General features: G+C 38.2%; 2 long non-coding RNA genes across 2 annotated transcripts; both read left to right on the top strand.

The window, feature by feature from the left end:
* The first annotated feature begins 1,065 nt into the window (after positions 1-1,065).
* Positions 1,066-9,573, top strand: LOC141353335 (uncharacterized). Its single transcript, XR_012360386.1, has 3 exons — positions 1,066-1,432; positions 1,760-1,861; positions 9,364-9,573. It is a non-coding gene; the product is annotated as an uncharacterized lncRNA (long non-coding RNA).
* Positions 9,574-9,838: 265 nt separating this feature from the next.
* Positions 9,839-12,322, top strand: LOC129419296 (uncharacterized). Its single transcript, XR_012360384.1, has 3 exons — positions 9,839-10,283; positions 10,622-10,754; positions 10,897-12,322. It is a non-coding gene; the product is annotated as an uncharacterized lncRNA (long non-coding RNA).
* The last annotated feature ends 3,547 nt before the right edge of the window (positions 12,323-15,869 follow it).

The following is a 15,869-nucleotide window of genomic DNA, read 5'->3' as shown; positions in this document are numbered from 1 at the left end:
TGAACACTTCACCAAGCGCACTGAGGCAAGCTGTCTCCATTGGTTTTTTGTGTTGTGGGATCTCTGCTTTTCTCATTCACTAAGTGAATCCCTTCCAAAAACCCATCACTGTTTAAGCCCAGCTAGTATTTGACCACTTGCTGCTATTGATCTGTTTCAAAACCGGAGTCTTGTTGAGTACAGGCATTAAGAATAGATGTTGTTTAGGGTCAGGATTGTGGCAGCCCTACCTCCCCCACCTTCTCCAATCCCGGCCGACCAATAGAGTATTTGCATTGCGCCACAGGAGCACGCACCTTGTAAGTGAATGTTTTTTGTAATGGGAAAGCCCAGGAGTGGAGGCAGGGGCTAGTAAGCGAAACTTCTGTTTGATTGCCCGAGGAGAGAACATGGGAAAACGACCCAGTATGCTCTGGGAATAGCTATAAACAAGCACAGCTAAGGGTGTGTGTGTGTGGGGGAATCTGGTATTCCAGGTCAGATCTCTATGTTTGCCAAAAGCCATGTCAACACAGAGGACGTGAGTTTATAGAGATATTACACATTGCCAGTGTTCGTTCCCTTGCATTCATGTTTGACCGAATGGGATTTGAGGGATGCAGAAGCATAACTGGCTTTCTTGTCCACACATCTCATCAGAGAGCCGATCCGGTGTCAGGTCAGCTCAGCACACATGTTTGTTTTTCATCATTAGAAAGCAAGTCGGGGAGATTCTTGGCTCCATTATCAGCAGTGTAAAGTTTGCTCTTGCTTGATTAGTGCAATCTTCAGTGTCTCAGAGGGAAAAAAACAACACATTCCAAATTCAGAAACACACTATAGCTGCTGCGATGGATCTAGATGCTAACAAAATATTGACATGATAACACACTGTAATGTTTGCTAGAAACCTGTCCCTCAAAGGAGCAATGTTTCATCCTTAACCTAATGTTTAGAGATGAACTATTTATGTAGCCCAAACAATGTTCTAACCGTATACATTGAAAATACAATACGCTGTATACAGAGATTAAGGATTGCAATGTATTCCCCATGATCACATTTACACTATTTCCATTTATTTTAGTGGTTTAAAGAAGGATTCTGGATAATGATCTATAAACAAGTAGTTATACGAAACAGTACCCAAATAGTTTATTCTAAATTTGAAAGTCAACAAAAATGTTTTCTCAAAATCAAATTTTGTTATTTATTGATATTGCCTTGAACCTCATGAGCTATATGCTCAACAACTAATTTGGTTTCTATATATGTCTTCAGATTAAATGCTCTTACATGAAGTAGGGGTGCACCGATATATAGTCCGATGATGCTTGCTATGCCTTTCAATGAATTACGGTGAAATGCCGCTACATCCAAGAGCCAGAGGGCGCTCTTGTGCAGAAACTCAATATGGGCAGCAGAAGAAGAACCATTACACATGCAGCTCCAGGTAATGGCTTAAGCATATTTATATTGCTGTTCTTCAAACCTTTTCAGGTATTTTCATGATAAGAAAGAATATGTATAATGATTATGTTTGACAATTGTTGCTTTTTCAAATGCATGTTATAAACAACTGAAACTAACAGTGATTTCAGATCGATAAGGACTTACTGATCAAAATTCGTAGTACATGAAATAGCTGTGCATTATATCGGCTGTGCGATTCAGAATAGTTATCGGCCAGGTATCATTAGTGTATATTGGCATTTATCGTTGCATCCCTATCCACAATGTTTATCCTCTCCGCAGTTGACTTTGGTTTTATTTTTTCAAGGATGAGGGGATGTTATGTCATCCGTCTGTGTTTCAACCTCTGGACTCTACAGTACTCTATTTGGCCAAAGTTCTGTACAGGTGGTTTGGTACACTTGATTTGGTAAGGAATTTAAAAGTTTAAAAACCTGACAGTTATGGCCCTTTTTCATTGCATAGTACCCCACGGTTTAGGTCGGGTCAGCTCACCTCACTTTAACTTGGTTAGCTTTTCCATCGAGTTTAGTAACACTTAGGAGTGGGAGGGATTATAGGCGTGTCGTTATATTTGCGCTGCCTATTGCTGTGACATCATACAAGTGAGAGTGTGGTGGAATGCACTACATCCCCATACATTCAATTATTTCTCAGTATGCCACAAAATTAAAATTGACCACCACAAATAGATGTTTGCACATCACAATTATCACTACCTCTGTTTCACATGACAAATTCTGTACAAAAACACCCGCTGAGCCTCATTTAAGTTGCATTTAAGCATATATGCAGACGTGTGCATTGCCAATGTGCCGCCAGAACATGCAAGTCTGTAAAAAACTGATATGGTGTTCCTGATTCTCAACCTGTGGATGTTTTTATTGCTAAAAGGGAGTTTGGGAACTTACAGCAAAGCACAGATGGCAACAGGTTTACTCTAGACAGCGCAAGCTAGCACCAAGGTAAAGCTAATCTTTTATAGTATTATAAAAGACATTATAGCAATGACGCTGGTAGTGACGATTCTCTCAGACCAATCAGTGACACAAAGTGTTTTTGCGTCACGTTTTGGTATCATAGGTTAACCATACTTGCCATTCTTGGCTAGGATTTCGGTGCGTCTTCCGAAAGTCGTATTTGTTGACCGCATATGTCATTCAGTTAAAAACATAAGACATACAATCGTAGTTTCATTCTTACCTTAAAATGTAACGGTTGCTTTTCTGTAATCATAATAATAATCCTCTATGACGTATGTGGTCGACAAATACAACTTCTGGAAGACGCACCCGAAATCCTGGCCAGGACTCGTCCGGGAAGAATGGCACATATGGTCACCCTATGTATCATCTTAGGTCGCCTGGACAACCGAGGTGGTACTAAAAATAGTATGGGGTACTATGTACTGCACCCAGTGGAAAAGCCCCCAAAAATAAACTGACCCGACCCAACCTGTGGGGTACTATGCAATGAAAAAGTGCCATTAGTTTTATTCTGTTATTTGCATTGTACAGTATGTAGTATGTTTTTCCTCTCCTATCAAAACCGACCAGACATTTTTGAGTCGTAGCCCATCATTTGAGAACCTCTGGTTTAAAGAAACCTGTTAGGCTGAAATATATCCATGTTGTACAAAACAAAGCACCATGTGTACATATCAAGGTGTCCGCAATTCTTCATCGCAAGGAAAGCCTACCTTTTCCCCTGACAACCTCCCAATTATGTATATCACACTTGGCCTAGTGTTTGCGCTAAAAGTAATCAATACAGGGCGTGCTTGAGTGCACCCAGATTTTGGTCAAAAGAATGCATGAAATCTTAATCGTGTATCACTGAGAGAAGAGAAATCAAATGTGGGTGGACGTGTGTGTCTGTGTGTGTGTGTTACTTCCTCGTGCAGCGTTTGACTGCTGCCCTGCCAATCAAAAGAGTGACAGGTGGATGCCTGGCGCATGGTCTGCTTTTCATGAATGAACATAAACACAATCCATGCAATTACAACGCCGGTCATTTTTAGGGGCCTCTAGCCCACGCGCATTCTAACAGGTCCAATCTAATGAAATGACTGAACTTACTGGTGCGTTTAATTGTATATATGGGGAAGATAAATGCTTTGGGTTGGATGTGGGGACACGACGAGACAGAGGCCACTGGAGTGATACGGATAGGGAATGAAAGCAAGCCTGGTCCTACAAGTGGAAAATTTGATTCAGTTTAAACATAGCATTTCATTTATTGATCCATTGTAGAGGAGGGGAACGTGGGGTGAGAAGACAAGGAGAGCAGATGGATTCATCTGAACATGTTATGGGAGAACAGGAGTTTGGGGTAGGCGGGTGGGGGGGTTATCAAATTGGAAAAACCCGAAGATGGCGTAACAGATCAAATGGAAATGGTGCTTAAAGTATGACTACATTTCCTGAATGTCAAAGGATCTTTGTCTCGACTGCATGTGGCTGCTCAAATAGTTAAAGAAACTGAGACAATATTAAAACTATTTAAATATAAAAATAAGATTCTCTTCATTTAAATTTACTTCATTTAATTTTAATTTAGTTTTATGCACTTTTTTGTTTTTAAATACCAACAGATATGTGAATAAATAAACTCTGCATAAAAAATGTATGAAGCACTTTTACCAAAGGACACGTAAGTGCAGAAAATCCCCAATGGAATGGATTTGCATACTTTAGAAAGGTTTGGGATTTAAACATAGATTAATTAAATTCCCTCTAAATTTCTTCCTCACATAGGTCACAGCGTCTCTCAGATAAAATCATCAACACATTCTCCATATTCTTTCTATTTGTGTTCTGACGTAGCTATATATATTTATCCAATATTTACAGATGGAACGATGCCTAATACCCACATATGATAGTGGCATATAGCCCAAAAGATATGACATATCTCTTTCTATTATCACAGCAAATCAATAATTCATGCGTCTTTACACCAGACACAGAGAGGTAAGGGAGGAGCCATGCAAACACACACACAGGAAGCTGAAAGCAAGCCCACATTGCAGCAGCCGAGGTACCAGCGGCAGTGAATGACAAAACAGATAGAATGAGAAAAGCGAGAGAGGGAAGGGAAGAAAAGAAGGCGTGAGAGAGAAAGAGAGAGGGAAATAACATGACGGGCATATTCATTATTCCTGTGACATTCTCGTGTTGCTCCTCTGTGAGAGGATAACCTTTCTCTCCTGCAGTCCCAGAGTGCTATTCACACAATCACTTACAACATTAATCAAAGCGTGCCGTCTAATGGTTTTTGACGTGCGGCCCCACTTTATGGGCTGCAGTCCAACCCGCGCCCGCTGATGCATCTGTTAACTCTACTCTAGCAGCACTTGGCTAATGCTAATGGCAGCACAGATGCGCAGCCATCAAGCACTTAAAGACACAGATGCCATTGTGTGATGCATGAAGAAATCCAACTTTGATGGCATGCAAATGCAGAGAGGCATTACTTCAGTGGGTTAAAAACGTGTGGTTATACTCAGTGCCGGGCAGTAGCTTCACTACAAGTAGCTAAGCTAGTAGTTTAACTACATTTTTCAGTAGCTTGGCGGTAGCTTAGCTGCTTTCTAAATCAAATAGCTTTTTAGTAGCTAAGCTCTTTTTTGACCAAGTAGTGCGGTAGCTTCCACACAAGCTACAATTTTCCAAACATTTCTGAAGTCGTCCTGAATTTGTGAATAAGCGCGTCATTTTGAATCGACACGGAACATTGTTTCCCCGTATTTTCAAGTTGTGCAGCCTTTATTCATACAAAACATTACCACTCGCATCCTGTGAAGACTCGTGCTCTACCTCTGATTGGGTAATGTAACTGCCATCATCAGTTTGATTAGTTGTTTCATACAGTCAGGGTCAGGTCGGGGCCAATCAGGGTGAAAGGGAGGGCGGGTCTCGTTTCTGTGTCTGGAGTTGATTTTAAATGATGGTAGAGGTAGCTCCAGATCCGCGTACACTTCTGAAAGTTTCGGAGCTGTGTTAAGGTATGCAGGGCAAGGTGTTTTTAAATTAAGGCAGCTTACTCGTGCATTTTATTCTAGGAGTAGAATGAGACCTGTCTAGGAAACCGCCCCATAATGTGAAGTACCTAGGTCTACATTATGCTTTAATTGCCTATAATTATCAAAATTCTAAATGGGAACTGAATAAATAATTACATAATAAAACTGGTTAAAAATAAAAAAATAGCTTGGATGTAGCAAGCTACTATTGATGTAGCTTAGCTTGCTACATTTCCCAGGGGGGTAGCTTCAGTGTAGTGAAGCTTCATTTAATGTGAAGTAACTGGTAGCTTAGCTCATTACATTTTCCAAGTAGCTTGCCCAGCACTGGTTATACTGAAGAAACTTCACGCATTTACAGCTAACATTTGCAAACACAAGGTGATGATTATAATTAATACCATGCACCGTGGAATGCTTGACTCATGCTTGATTCATTTTTAACAGGGAGCTCCTCTTTGATTTTTTTTTGTCAGAGAGTAAAGACAAGAACCAAACAAATATATAAACTATTGAGAGTGAGACTGAGAGGACATGGAAATGACCGCTAAGCTCTGATTGGTTGGCTTTTTTCCTGCAAGAACATGATAGTGTAGTTAACAGCAATTCCACTGTTAAACCATTTACACAGACTGATTAAGAACTTCAAACTCAAAGCTAAAAGTATTGATTTTTTTCAAAATTAACTTTAATATACTGTATATGGAAATGTCAGATACTAAACTGCCAGAAAAAAATAGTAAAAATGGTCCCAAGCTGTCACTGGGGCAGTACCCTTTGAAAAGGTCTTAATAGGTGCCATTTAGGTACAGATACACAGGTATACATTTGCTCTCAATTCTATAATACTAACAAGGTATGAATATACACTCTTTGGTACCAGTATGTACCTCCAACGCAATCTCATGACATCAAAAGTATTTTACGGGGTGGCTAATTCACATTAACTCATGCAACCACATGTTTTTTTAAAGACTGATCTCACAGAAAGTCGTGTTAAAATCACGAAAAATGTGATTAATTTTCCTATTTGCTTACCATTGTCGCTTGGGGTTGGGGTTAGAATCACTTTCTGTAAAATTTTAGACATCCTAACCCAAACCCCAACTCTCATCCCAACTCCAGGCGAGAATAGTTTTAAAAGCGGAAGAAAAATATGTAGAAAACAATATATAAAAGTCCTTCCTATCCCAAACCCCAAATCTAACCCCAATCCCAAGCAACAATGATTTAAAAATAGGGGAAAAAAGAGAAAACAATACATAAAATGTCACGAAAAAGAAAGTCGTGCCACGGACACAAAAAACTATTTATAGAAATTCGTACCACGAGTGACACGAAAAAGACATTGGTGCTCATGGCACGTAAAAAAGCTCAATTTCGTTGCATGGACAAGAATAACAATTTTCGTGACTATAACATGACTTTTCGTGAGATCCTGTTGTTTTTTTAGGTTTAATTATTATTTTTAATGATAATCATTTGTTTTTATACAATTTACTTTGTACAAATTACGCAACTCATAAAATACGTACAAATTCCCGGGAGATTGTCTGGTTTCTTTGAGGTACTAATACAAACTCTTTAGGTTGACATATTCAACTAGTATGGCTACGTACAAAATTGTTCGATACCACAGATCCAGCTCACTAAATCACTCTCATGTCAAGGAATAATGGCACAGTAGTTAACTCTGTTGTTAACTCTTTCCCCGCCATTGACAAGATATCTCGTCAATCAATAGAAAACGCTTCACCGCCAATGACGAGTATTTCAGTCTTTCCGCAATACCGCTATTATCCACTAGGTGGCCCTTCCACAACTTTTTAAAACCAGAAGTATCGCCCTATGGCAAGCTGCTGCATGTCCGTGTCTGTTTTAAAGATCGCTCTGAATGGGATCTCTATGAAAAGTCCGTCACAAAAATGGGATTATCTCTGCTTTTTGCTTAAAATGTGGTGTTTTTGCAGAAACCTACCCATATTCAAAAGCTGATAACAAAAGAACTACTGAAGGTAGGATGAAACAGGTTTTTTTTGTTTGAAAGCAGAGGGTCTGTTCTTTCATTTGGTTCTTTCATTATTGTATGTTTATATATTTGAAGAAGAACATTTTCTAGAAGGCATTAAACTTTTGTGAAAATCATGAAAAACGCTGGCGCTGGCTGGCAACTTTTTAAAAAACGCTGGCGGTGAAAGAGTTAAGCCATAATGCAGATATAGAGGTAAATGAGAAAACAGCAAGCAGTATGTAATAATAAAATAAAAATGGTTTATTAAATTAGTATTGATGGTTTCATTGATGGTTGGACTAACTTCGTCAATGGTCTGACTTTGTCAATGGTCTGACTAGAAGCAGATTTAGCAGGTGGTATTAAACACAGTTGACTGTTTCACAAATTCTTATAACGTTAATAAAAACCTTGAGATGGAGACTCATATCAGCATTAAAAGACAATACATCACCAACATATGGTTAAACAACATTAAGAAAGTAATGTATAGTATAATAGAAAAAACAAAAATACAATAAAATATAATATAACGGAATAATACAAATAAGAATAAAATAAATAAAAGATATAATTGAATAATTGAAATAATAATAAATGAAATAGAACACAAGTGTATGTTTCTTTTTAGATCCATCAAGGTGCAAATGTGTATTGAAATGGTACCACCCAAGTAACAGCTATGGACCATTATTTTTCTGACAGTGTAGCTTGAACTGTTTCAATAAGATGCTAAATCAGTGGTGTACAGTGCACTGTAAAAAATACTTTGCTGTCTTAAAATTTTTTGTTAAATCAACCAGATTTACCTGTCATGTCAACAAAGAACAGTTGTCACAACTTATAAAATATAGTTAAGAAAAGTCAACTTAATTTTATAAGTTATAACAACTCACCTGTAGTTATAACAACTCATCTTTAGTCAAGATAAATAATAGTAAGTTGAAATGACTTGTAAATCTGAGTTGATTCAACAAAAAAATTAGGTCAGCAAAGTGTTCTGCAAACAAGAAGCTCTCATAAATGTTTTGAGGTGTTGCAACCCCGAGGTGCCTAATTTTATATCATTTATTATATGTGTATCCCTAAAATAGGGTAAACAACTGTATAATCTGTAAGTCAGTATCTTATTGCATATTTTATGCAGTTCTGCACACTGACATAGGCCTGCTATACAACAAACAAGAATTGTTCTTGTGTTATTATCGGATCACTCAAGACACACGATTTCTAGATGAACTACTTTTCGCGCAAGATAAGTGCTCTTGATGAGATTACACTGGCAAGTGATTCATTTATTTTCCAATTTGCTGGAAACCTTAGGGTATTTAATTCAAAGACTTTCCATTATGATAAACAGCGTTAGGAATATAAAATATTTACTTACCCACAGTGATTTTACAACTACACAGAGTTATAAACACAGATTACACTCCCATAAAATTGATGTCTATGTAATTTGAAAATGTTGCCTTGTACAATGTAAATGCAAACAAGTTTATTTCTGTATTTTAATTTATAGTATCAAAATTACTTTTTGAAGGTGTAAGGTATATTTGTAGCCTAACCAATTGATTTTGGTTTGTTCTACAGGTATTTTTTATCTATAGCACCTTTTGAGTGCGTTTGCATGTGTATGCATGTGGTGGGTATGTTAACAGGTCTGTGAGGGTATAGTTTAGGGGATACAAAATATAATCAGCCTGGTATAAAAACAAGGATCTACTTTAACATTTCTAGTGAATCAAACTTGTTTGCATGTCTGGAAAGTCATTTTTTCAATAGTAAAGAACACTATCCTCCCTCTCTAAACACACTATTTGCCAAACTGCAATGTTTGGTTTCAGTCTGGCTTTTTTTCTCATCTCTCTTACAGACGACTTGGATGGGCAACCACGTAAGCACAACTATATCAATAATGCTGCATGCTGATACTGACCTTACTCTGAGCCTTTCAACCTCAGATGGTACCTCACTGAGTGACTGATACTCTGCACCCATTGCTATCTGATGGCAATTCGTATGTATTTGACGAGGCAGCTAATTCGTACAACCATATTTGTACATTATTGTACGATTTGCTTTTGACCCTGTGATGTTGGGGTTAGGGGCGGGGTTTTGTTATTGTTTTTATAGGGCTGTCAAACGATTAATCACGATTAATTGCATACAAAATAAAAGTTTGTGTGTGCACTGTGTGTAATTATTTTGTGTGTGTGTGTGTGTATATATATATATATTTATACAACAGTTCTTTGTGGTTCTCGAATCTGATTGGCTAAAACCTGTGCGATATTGTGCTGATATCGGCACTGTAACCTCTTCACCTTTCGTATCATTCCGCCACACTGTTAGACATTTCTGTAATTTTTACAGTTATTTACTGTATGTCACCCAGTATTATACTGTAAACTATTTATACAGTACATAACTGTAATTCGCGTTGCATTTTGGGAATTTTCTGTGACATCATACATCATATACAGTAATTTACTGTATTTTTTAAAATTGCTGTATGCAACTGTATATTTTCTAACAGTCTTTTGGTGGTATTTTCCTTGTTCACACAAATCCTTATTTTATTTTTCTCAAAATCATCATTTTTGACAATTGTATACACACAGGCGTTGACTTATTTTAGCTAAGGAACCATGTAGCAGCACAGGTGTTCAGAGGACCGATTTCAGGTGTGCACATACACTGAAGAGTTTTCAAACAAGACTTTCCCTGGGACAGCACAGCGGCGCTTTTCAGTTGAAGATACACGAGAGGAGAGAATGAAAAAAGACCAGCAAGGTAAAATAATCTATATAAGTTATTTATTATCAGACCTGCGGTTGTTGTTTACCCGAACGGAACATTTTAGAACCGTTAACCGGACGCGTTGCTTGACATATAACGGTAATATTAGTTTACCAAAGTCAGCATAAACCTAATTAATAAATCATACTAACTTACGTGTATGCAAGACCTGTGGCCATGGTGCAGTGATTCGAGTAGAGTACATCTACTCTGGTTATCATTTCAAAACAGTATTTACTGGAAAAATATGAGTGTTTAGCATCATGTATTAAATGTGTTAAATATGTCCTTTTTTCCCTGCATTTATTCTGCTGTCCAAAATTCTTTGGAAGGATAAATTAAGGAGGATGTAACAAAATACACTGCAAGACCTGGAATGAGAGTCATGTGAGGATGAAGAGGAAAACAGAATATCCATCCTTTCTTCACCACCTCACAGAGTTTGAGTGAAACAACTTGTATTAGGTGAGACACTTCTCAATAAGATACAGTATGTGCTGCATATATGGGTTAGTTAGGTCTCCCTAATTAACTAACAGCTGTAACAAACAGTACTGTAAAAAACTGTGGTTCAAAATAATTATGACCATCTTTCTTTTGCTTACAGGACTCACAGGATTATTTTATAACAGAAGTATGGTATTTTTTTGAAGTTACTGTATTATTTCTTATGACAATTCATTTTGATGTGCATTCAGAACTGTAAGTACATTTACTGTATTTACTGTAAGTAAAGGCTAAAGAGTATATCTCCTCTAGTTCTAAGTTCTAGTTCTAACAACGTTCCCAAAGGTCCCAATAATGTTAAGCCAACTTAAAAGTGTCCAGTTTTTAAATTGTTTAGGAATGTTTCTTGATTGTGCGAATGTTAAAGGAATGTTACATTTTATTTTCAGACAATGTCATGTTTAAATGTACTCACAATGTTTAAAACGCATGTTTAGTATATTTTATGAGTGTTTATATGCAATATTTTAACAGAACATTAAGAAATAATGTTTTACAACAGTTTGTAAATAATAGAATGTAATGTTTTTTTATCATTACAAGCAAAAACATTCATAACGTTATTGGGAACTTTGGGAACTTTCAAGGAACGTTCTTAGAACCTTTCTCTGGGGTTGAGCATTGTGTTAGCATCATAAAACGCCATGGGTTCGAACAAGGGAATGCACATGCTGATAAAAAATTTATACTTTGCATTGCACTGTATGTTATTTGCCTTTTTCTGTAAATGTGAAGATAAATGTAAAGACAGACAGTTATTGTTTCATTTTAAACCAGTTATATTTTAAGAGAACTTAACTAGACTAAATTAAAGGGTCACAGAAATTTTAATTTTGCTATTATGATGCTGATTTTGTGGTGTTATGGGTTTTCTGGTTACAGTGGTAGTGGGTCATGATCACCTCTCTAGCTTCAAAAGTAGGATGCAAAATGTATAACACCAAATCATTATAGCATAACTCCATGTAACTTGACATAATTTAAAGTCGTCTAAAGGCAGACATGATTGCCTGTGAAGTCCTATGCCAAAGACTCTCCAAATACTGCATCTACACATTCTTCCTGATGTGTATATTTTGTTGGTATATCCTGGTTGTTGCAGACCTGACAGTAAACTTGACTGTGAGCATCCTATCCATCAGGTATAGCTGTTTACTTGCATTACTCGTTTAGAGAAATGTCGGGTCAAAATTGATTATATGGATTATATTTTCATCACCCCTTTTTGTATGTCTTTGGGACACTTGAAATATATAGCACGTATAATGTGGAGCCATTTTATAATGCGGTCACAGACTACTCCCATTGTAACTGGAAAACCAAAGAAAATCATTGTTTAAATTATAAAATTACAATTTTTGGATTAACTACACCTGTAATCAGTGTTATACGTATGTATGTTTATAATTTGTGTTATTTTAAATGTATTACTGCAAATGATTTGAAATGTGTATGTTTTAAATGTAATTTCACACAACTTCTTAAAGTATTTGTTTTGTTTTAAATAAAGGCTTCAATATTTGAAATTGTCTCTTTGAATTAAATGTTAGCAGTATCTGTAGGTTAAAATGTAAAAACAAATTTTATCTAAAAATTATAGCTAATTTAAATATAATAAAAATGAATGTATAACAAATAAAAAGAATAGTAGTATAGTATACAGTAGTATACTGTAAACCTGGGTTTTTTTTACAGTAGCACACTGTATTACATATTTACAGTAGCATTTAAATACTGTAAAATGGAAATACAGTTTAGAACTGTAAATCTTATTTACAGTAGCCTACTGGCAACAGTGTTGCCAGTAGGTTACTGTAAAAATCCTTGAAAATGTCTAACAGTGCACCTAGTGAATGGAGGTCCTAAGCAGGCTCATCTCTGAATGGAAAAACACCGACGCCCTGTTTTGAATCACTCCGTTTGTCTCATTAGTTTACTAGCTCATAAATCAGTCTGTGAATCCCCAATCAGAAGTTATTCCGTCAAAGATCAGCGCTCTTGGATGTTACGTTACAGTTAATGGGAGAAATGTCTTGTCACATCGTGTGGATTATTAACACTTGGAAAGAGGAATATAAACACTCGTTTTTTTTCTGGAGCTATATTTCTTATCAGAACGCGAAAACACCGTGAAACTGCAGGTAAGCCCCGCAGCTTTTAAATGTGGACATTGATCATTTACTTTATCGTGACCTGACTATTAAAACATGTTATGAGATATCGCCACTGGTATATTTATAAGCAGCATGCAAAAACATCTCTCTGACACTTATAAAACACCGTTTTATATAGTACTGACCAGAACAAAGTTTAATAATAATAATCGAGTGCTCGTATCACGTTAAGAATAAATGAGAAAGCAATAGTAGCGTTATACAAGTAGTTTTATTAACTTTTACCTCGCGCCAAAACAATAACAACACAAAAGACACTTAATATGAATTAAAAAACAAGTAATAGTTTGATCATGAAACCAAATACTGCTGATTTGATCTCATTTTGACGATCATAAACAAACAAGGCCAACATGAGAGCCAGGGTATCTCTTTCAGAGATGTAGCCCAGAGAGGGCGGTGGTCAGCGGGGCGAGTGAACACTGATGTCCGCTCATGCTTTGGTTCTCATTCGTACCGAATCTCACTAAGCAAACGTTCAAACAGGCGCTATCTTTACTAATCGACTGCAGATTTAAATATAATACATATACATTCTCAACTGAACTAATCTTAAAACTACACTTTGTGACCAAGAAACGGTAATATAAAGTAACGGCTTTTCCGTCCATTGAGTTGTTATGAGCTTCAAAGCAGCCGAAAGTTTTACCTGTCATTCTGGCCGCCCTCAAATCCGTGGCGGAAGAAGTAGTTCTCAAACAAAGAGGCTTTTAAAATAACTCCGTTGTTGTTTTCTAGTTTTCGTTTTTCAAACGTGTGCCGTCGAACTGTTGTATAAAAGCAATATCGCTCTCGGAGTCGTGTGATATAGCTCTATATCATCACGGCTGTGATTGCCTCCGGCACTCGGCCTCCGGCCTCGTGCCTCTGGCCTAATCACAGCCGTGATGATATAGAGCTATATCACACTCCTACTCGAGCGATATTGCTTAAATATATATATATATATATATATATATATATATATATATTACATCGCTCTCTGGAATGTTTGATTCTGTTTGGTCAGTTGAGACATTTGCAGGTTCGTTCTTTTCAAATAATAACCGCTCCAAATTAATAACGCATAGCCGAAACTACTTGTATGTTTTAAATCCCTCCGCGCCAACAAAGATTACTGTTTGGCGCCATCTTGTGACAAACACTGGACAACCACAATTAAGAATGGAACATTTTGACATCCATTTTAACATGTACGGAAAAAACAAAACATTTAAACAGTGGATAGAAGAACGAACAACGACAAGACACAGAGAGCTTACTGAGACTGAACTTGACAAAATAGAGCATGACAGCTACGAAGCCAACACACAAAAAAATACAGAATGGGCATTAAAACTTCTCAAAGACTGGCTAAAAGAGAAAAAAATGGAAACATACAAGTATGAAGCAGAGGATCTTAAGGTATTATGATCATTTTATGCATCTGTGCAAAGTTTCACGGAAAACTTGTTAATTTAAAACAAATATGCCAATAAAATGTTTCAAATTCATATTCATGTCCAGTTTTTTTTTCTTATGTGGCAAGTAGCCGTGTAATAAGCGGGATAATGTAGAGGCAGCCGGTAGTTATCGGGTAAATAAGCCCCTTCAGTGTGATACAAGACCCTCCGCTTCGCGTCGATGTCACGGGGTGACGACTTTTCAGGGCGGAACCAAAAGTTGAAGAAGTTTGGTTCCGCCCGGATGTTTCCGCCCCGACCGGAAAAACAGAAACACCGGACATCCGGCGGCTCCGTGAAGGCTGTAATCAGCCGATTGGGCACAGCTGTGCCTAGTTAAAGAGATCGCCGGGTAATTGGATAACTGGAGTGCAAAGAGGAGTATAAAAAGCACAGTTAGATGACAGTTGGTGCTTTAGTGTGTGCTGAGGAACGGAGCTGTGCTCATTGTTAGACGTGGTGGCTGTCTGTATTTCTCTCTCTCCCCCCTCTCTTGTTACAGTTTACGGTGGACCGGCTGGATTTAACGAAGAAACCTACGGGTAGAAAGGAACTTTGGTCCAACTAGTATTTTGGAAGGAGTAAAGCAGGAAGAGATTTGACCTCGTTACACAACGTAAACAAAGGCTATCCGCTGTGAGTATGCCCGTTGGTGTAGTATAACGGGCCGAAATTCAAATTATGTGATCGTTGGAGCCCTCCAGGACTAGGAAGGCGGCCCTACCCCTATAATCAGCGCGGTGGGCGAGCCGCTAGAAGCATACGTCCAAACAGCCACAGCAACGAGACTCTGGTTTGGTCGTGTTTGCCATCACCTCTATGTTAGCCCCAAGCGCAGTGGAGGACATCGGGTGCTTCCCTTGTGGTGTTGCACTTACAGTGTGGTGAGTGAGACTTTACAAATCATAAGCTTTTTCACGTTGGAGTGGTGCTGTGTATTTGCTGTGGGTTGCTGTGTGTCTTGTCAGAGAAGCCCTGCACCATCCATTCTCTCCACTGGGCAGAGGACGGAGGGGCCAACGACCTCCGACCTTATTGCCACCATACGCTGTGCGCTGTTTTCAGAGTACGAAGGGACGCAGACCAAGAGCTGTCAAGGACTGTGAGTAAAATACTGAAAGCATCCGTGGTGTAAGCTTACCTGTGTTTGTATTTGTCGCAGAGTCGGAGGCGAAAGGGTCCGCCGCCCCCGTGGTCTCTACGAAAGGGCGCCCCTATCCGGGATTCGATCGGCCTACGGGCAGTGGGGATAGGGCAGCGCTCGACCCGGCGAGGTGGTGTGTGACCTTCGCCCCCCTGCTGACCTATAGAGGAAAACGGGGAACGTGATACCTACCCAGAAAGCTGTAAGCAGCGGAGCCGGTGAGAAACATTCAAAGTTCAGTAACAGTGTTCTGTGCCCTAGCGATCACCTGTGGAGAGAGAGAGGAAAACGAGAGTGAATCATCGAAGAACAG

Source organism: Misgurnus anguillicaudatus, chromosome 3 (assembly GCF_027580225.2).
Source record: "Misgurnus anguillicaudatus chromosome 3, ASM2758022v2, whole genome shotgun sequence".
Lineage (NCBI taxonomy): Eukaryota > Metazoa > Chordata > Actinopteri > Cypriniformes > Cobitidae > Misgurnus > Misgurnus anguillicaudatus.
Note: the sequence above shows the minus strand (reverse complement) of the source record. Positions and strands in the feature narration are given on the sequence as shown.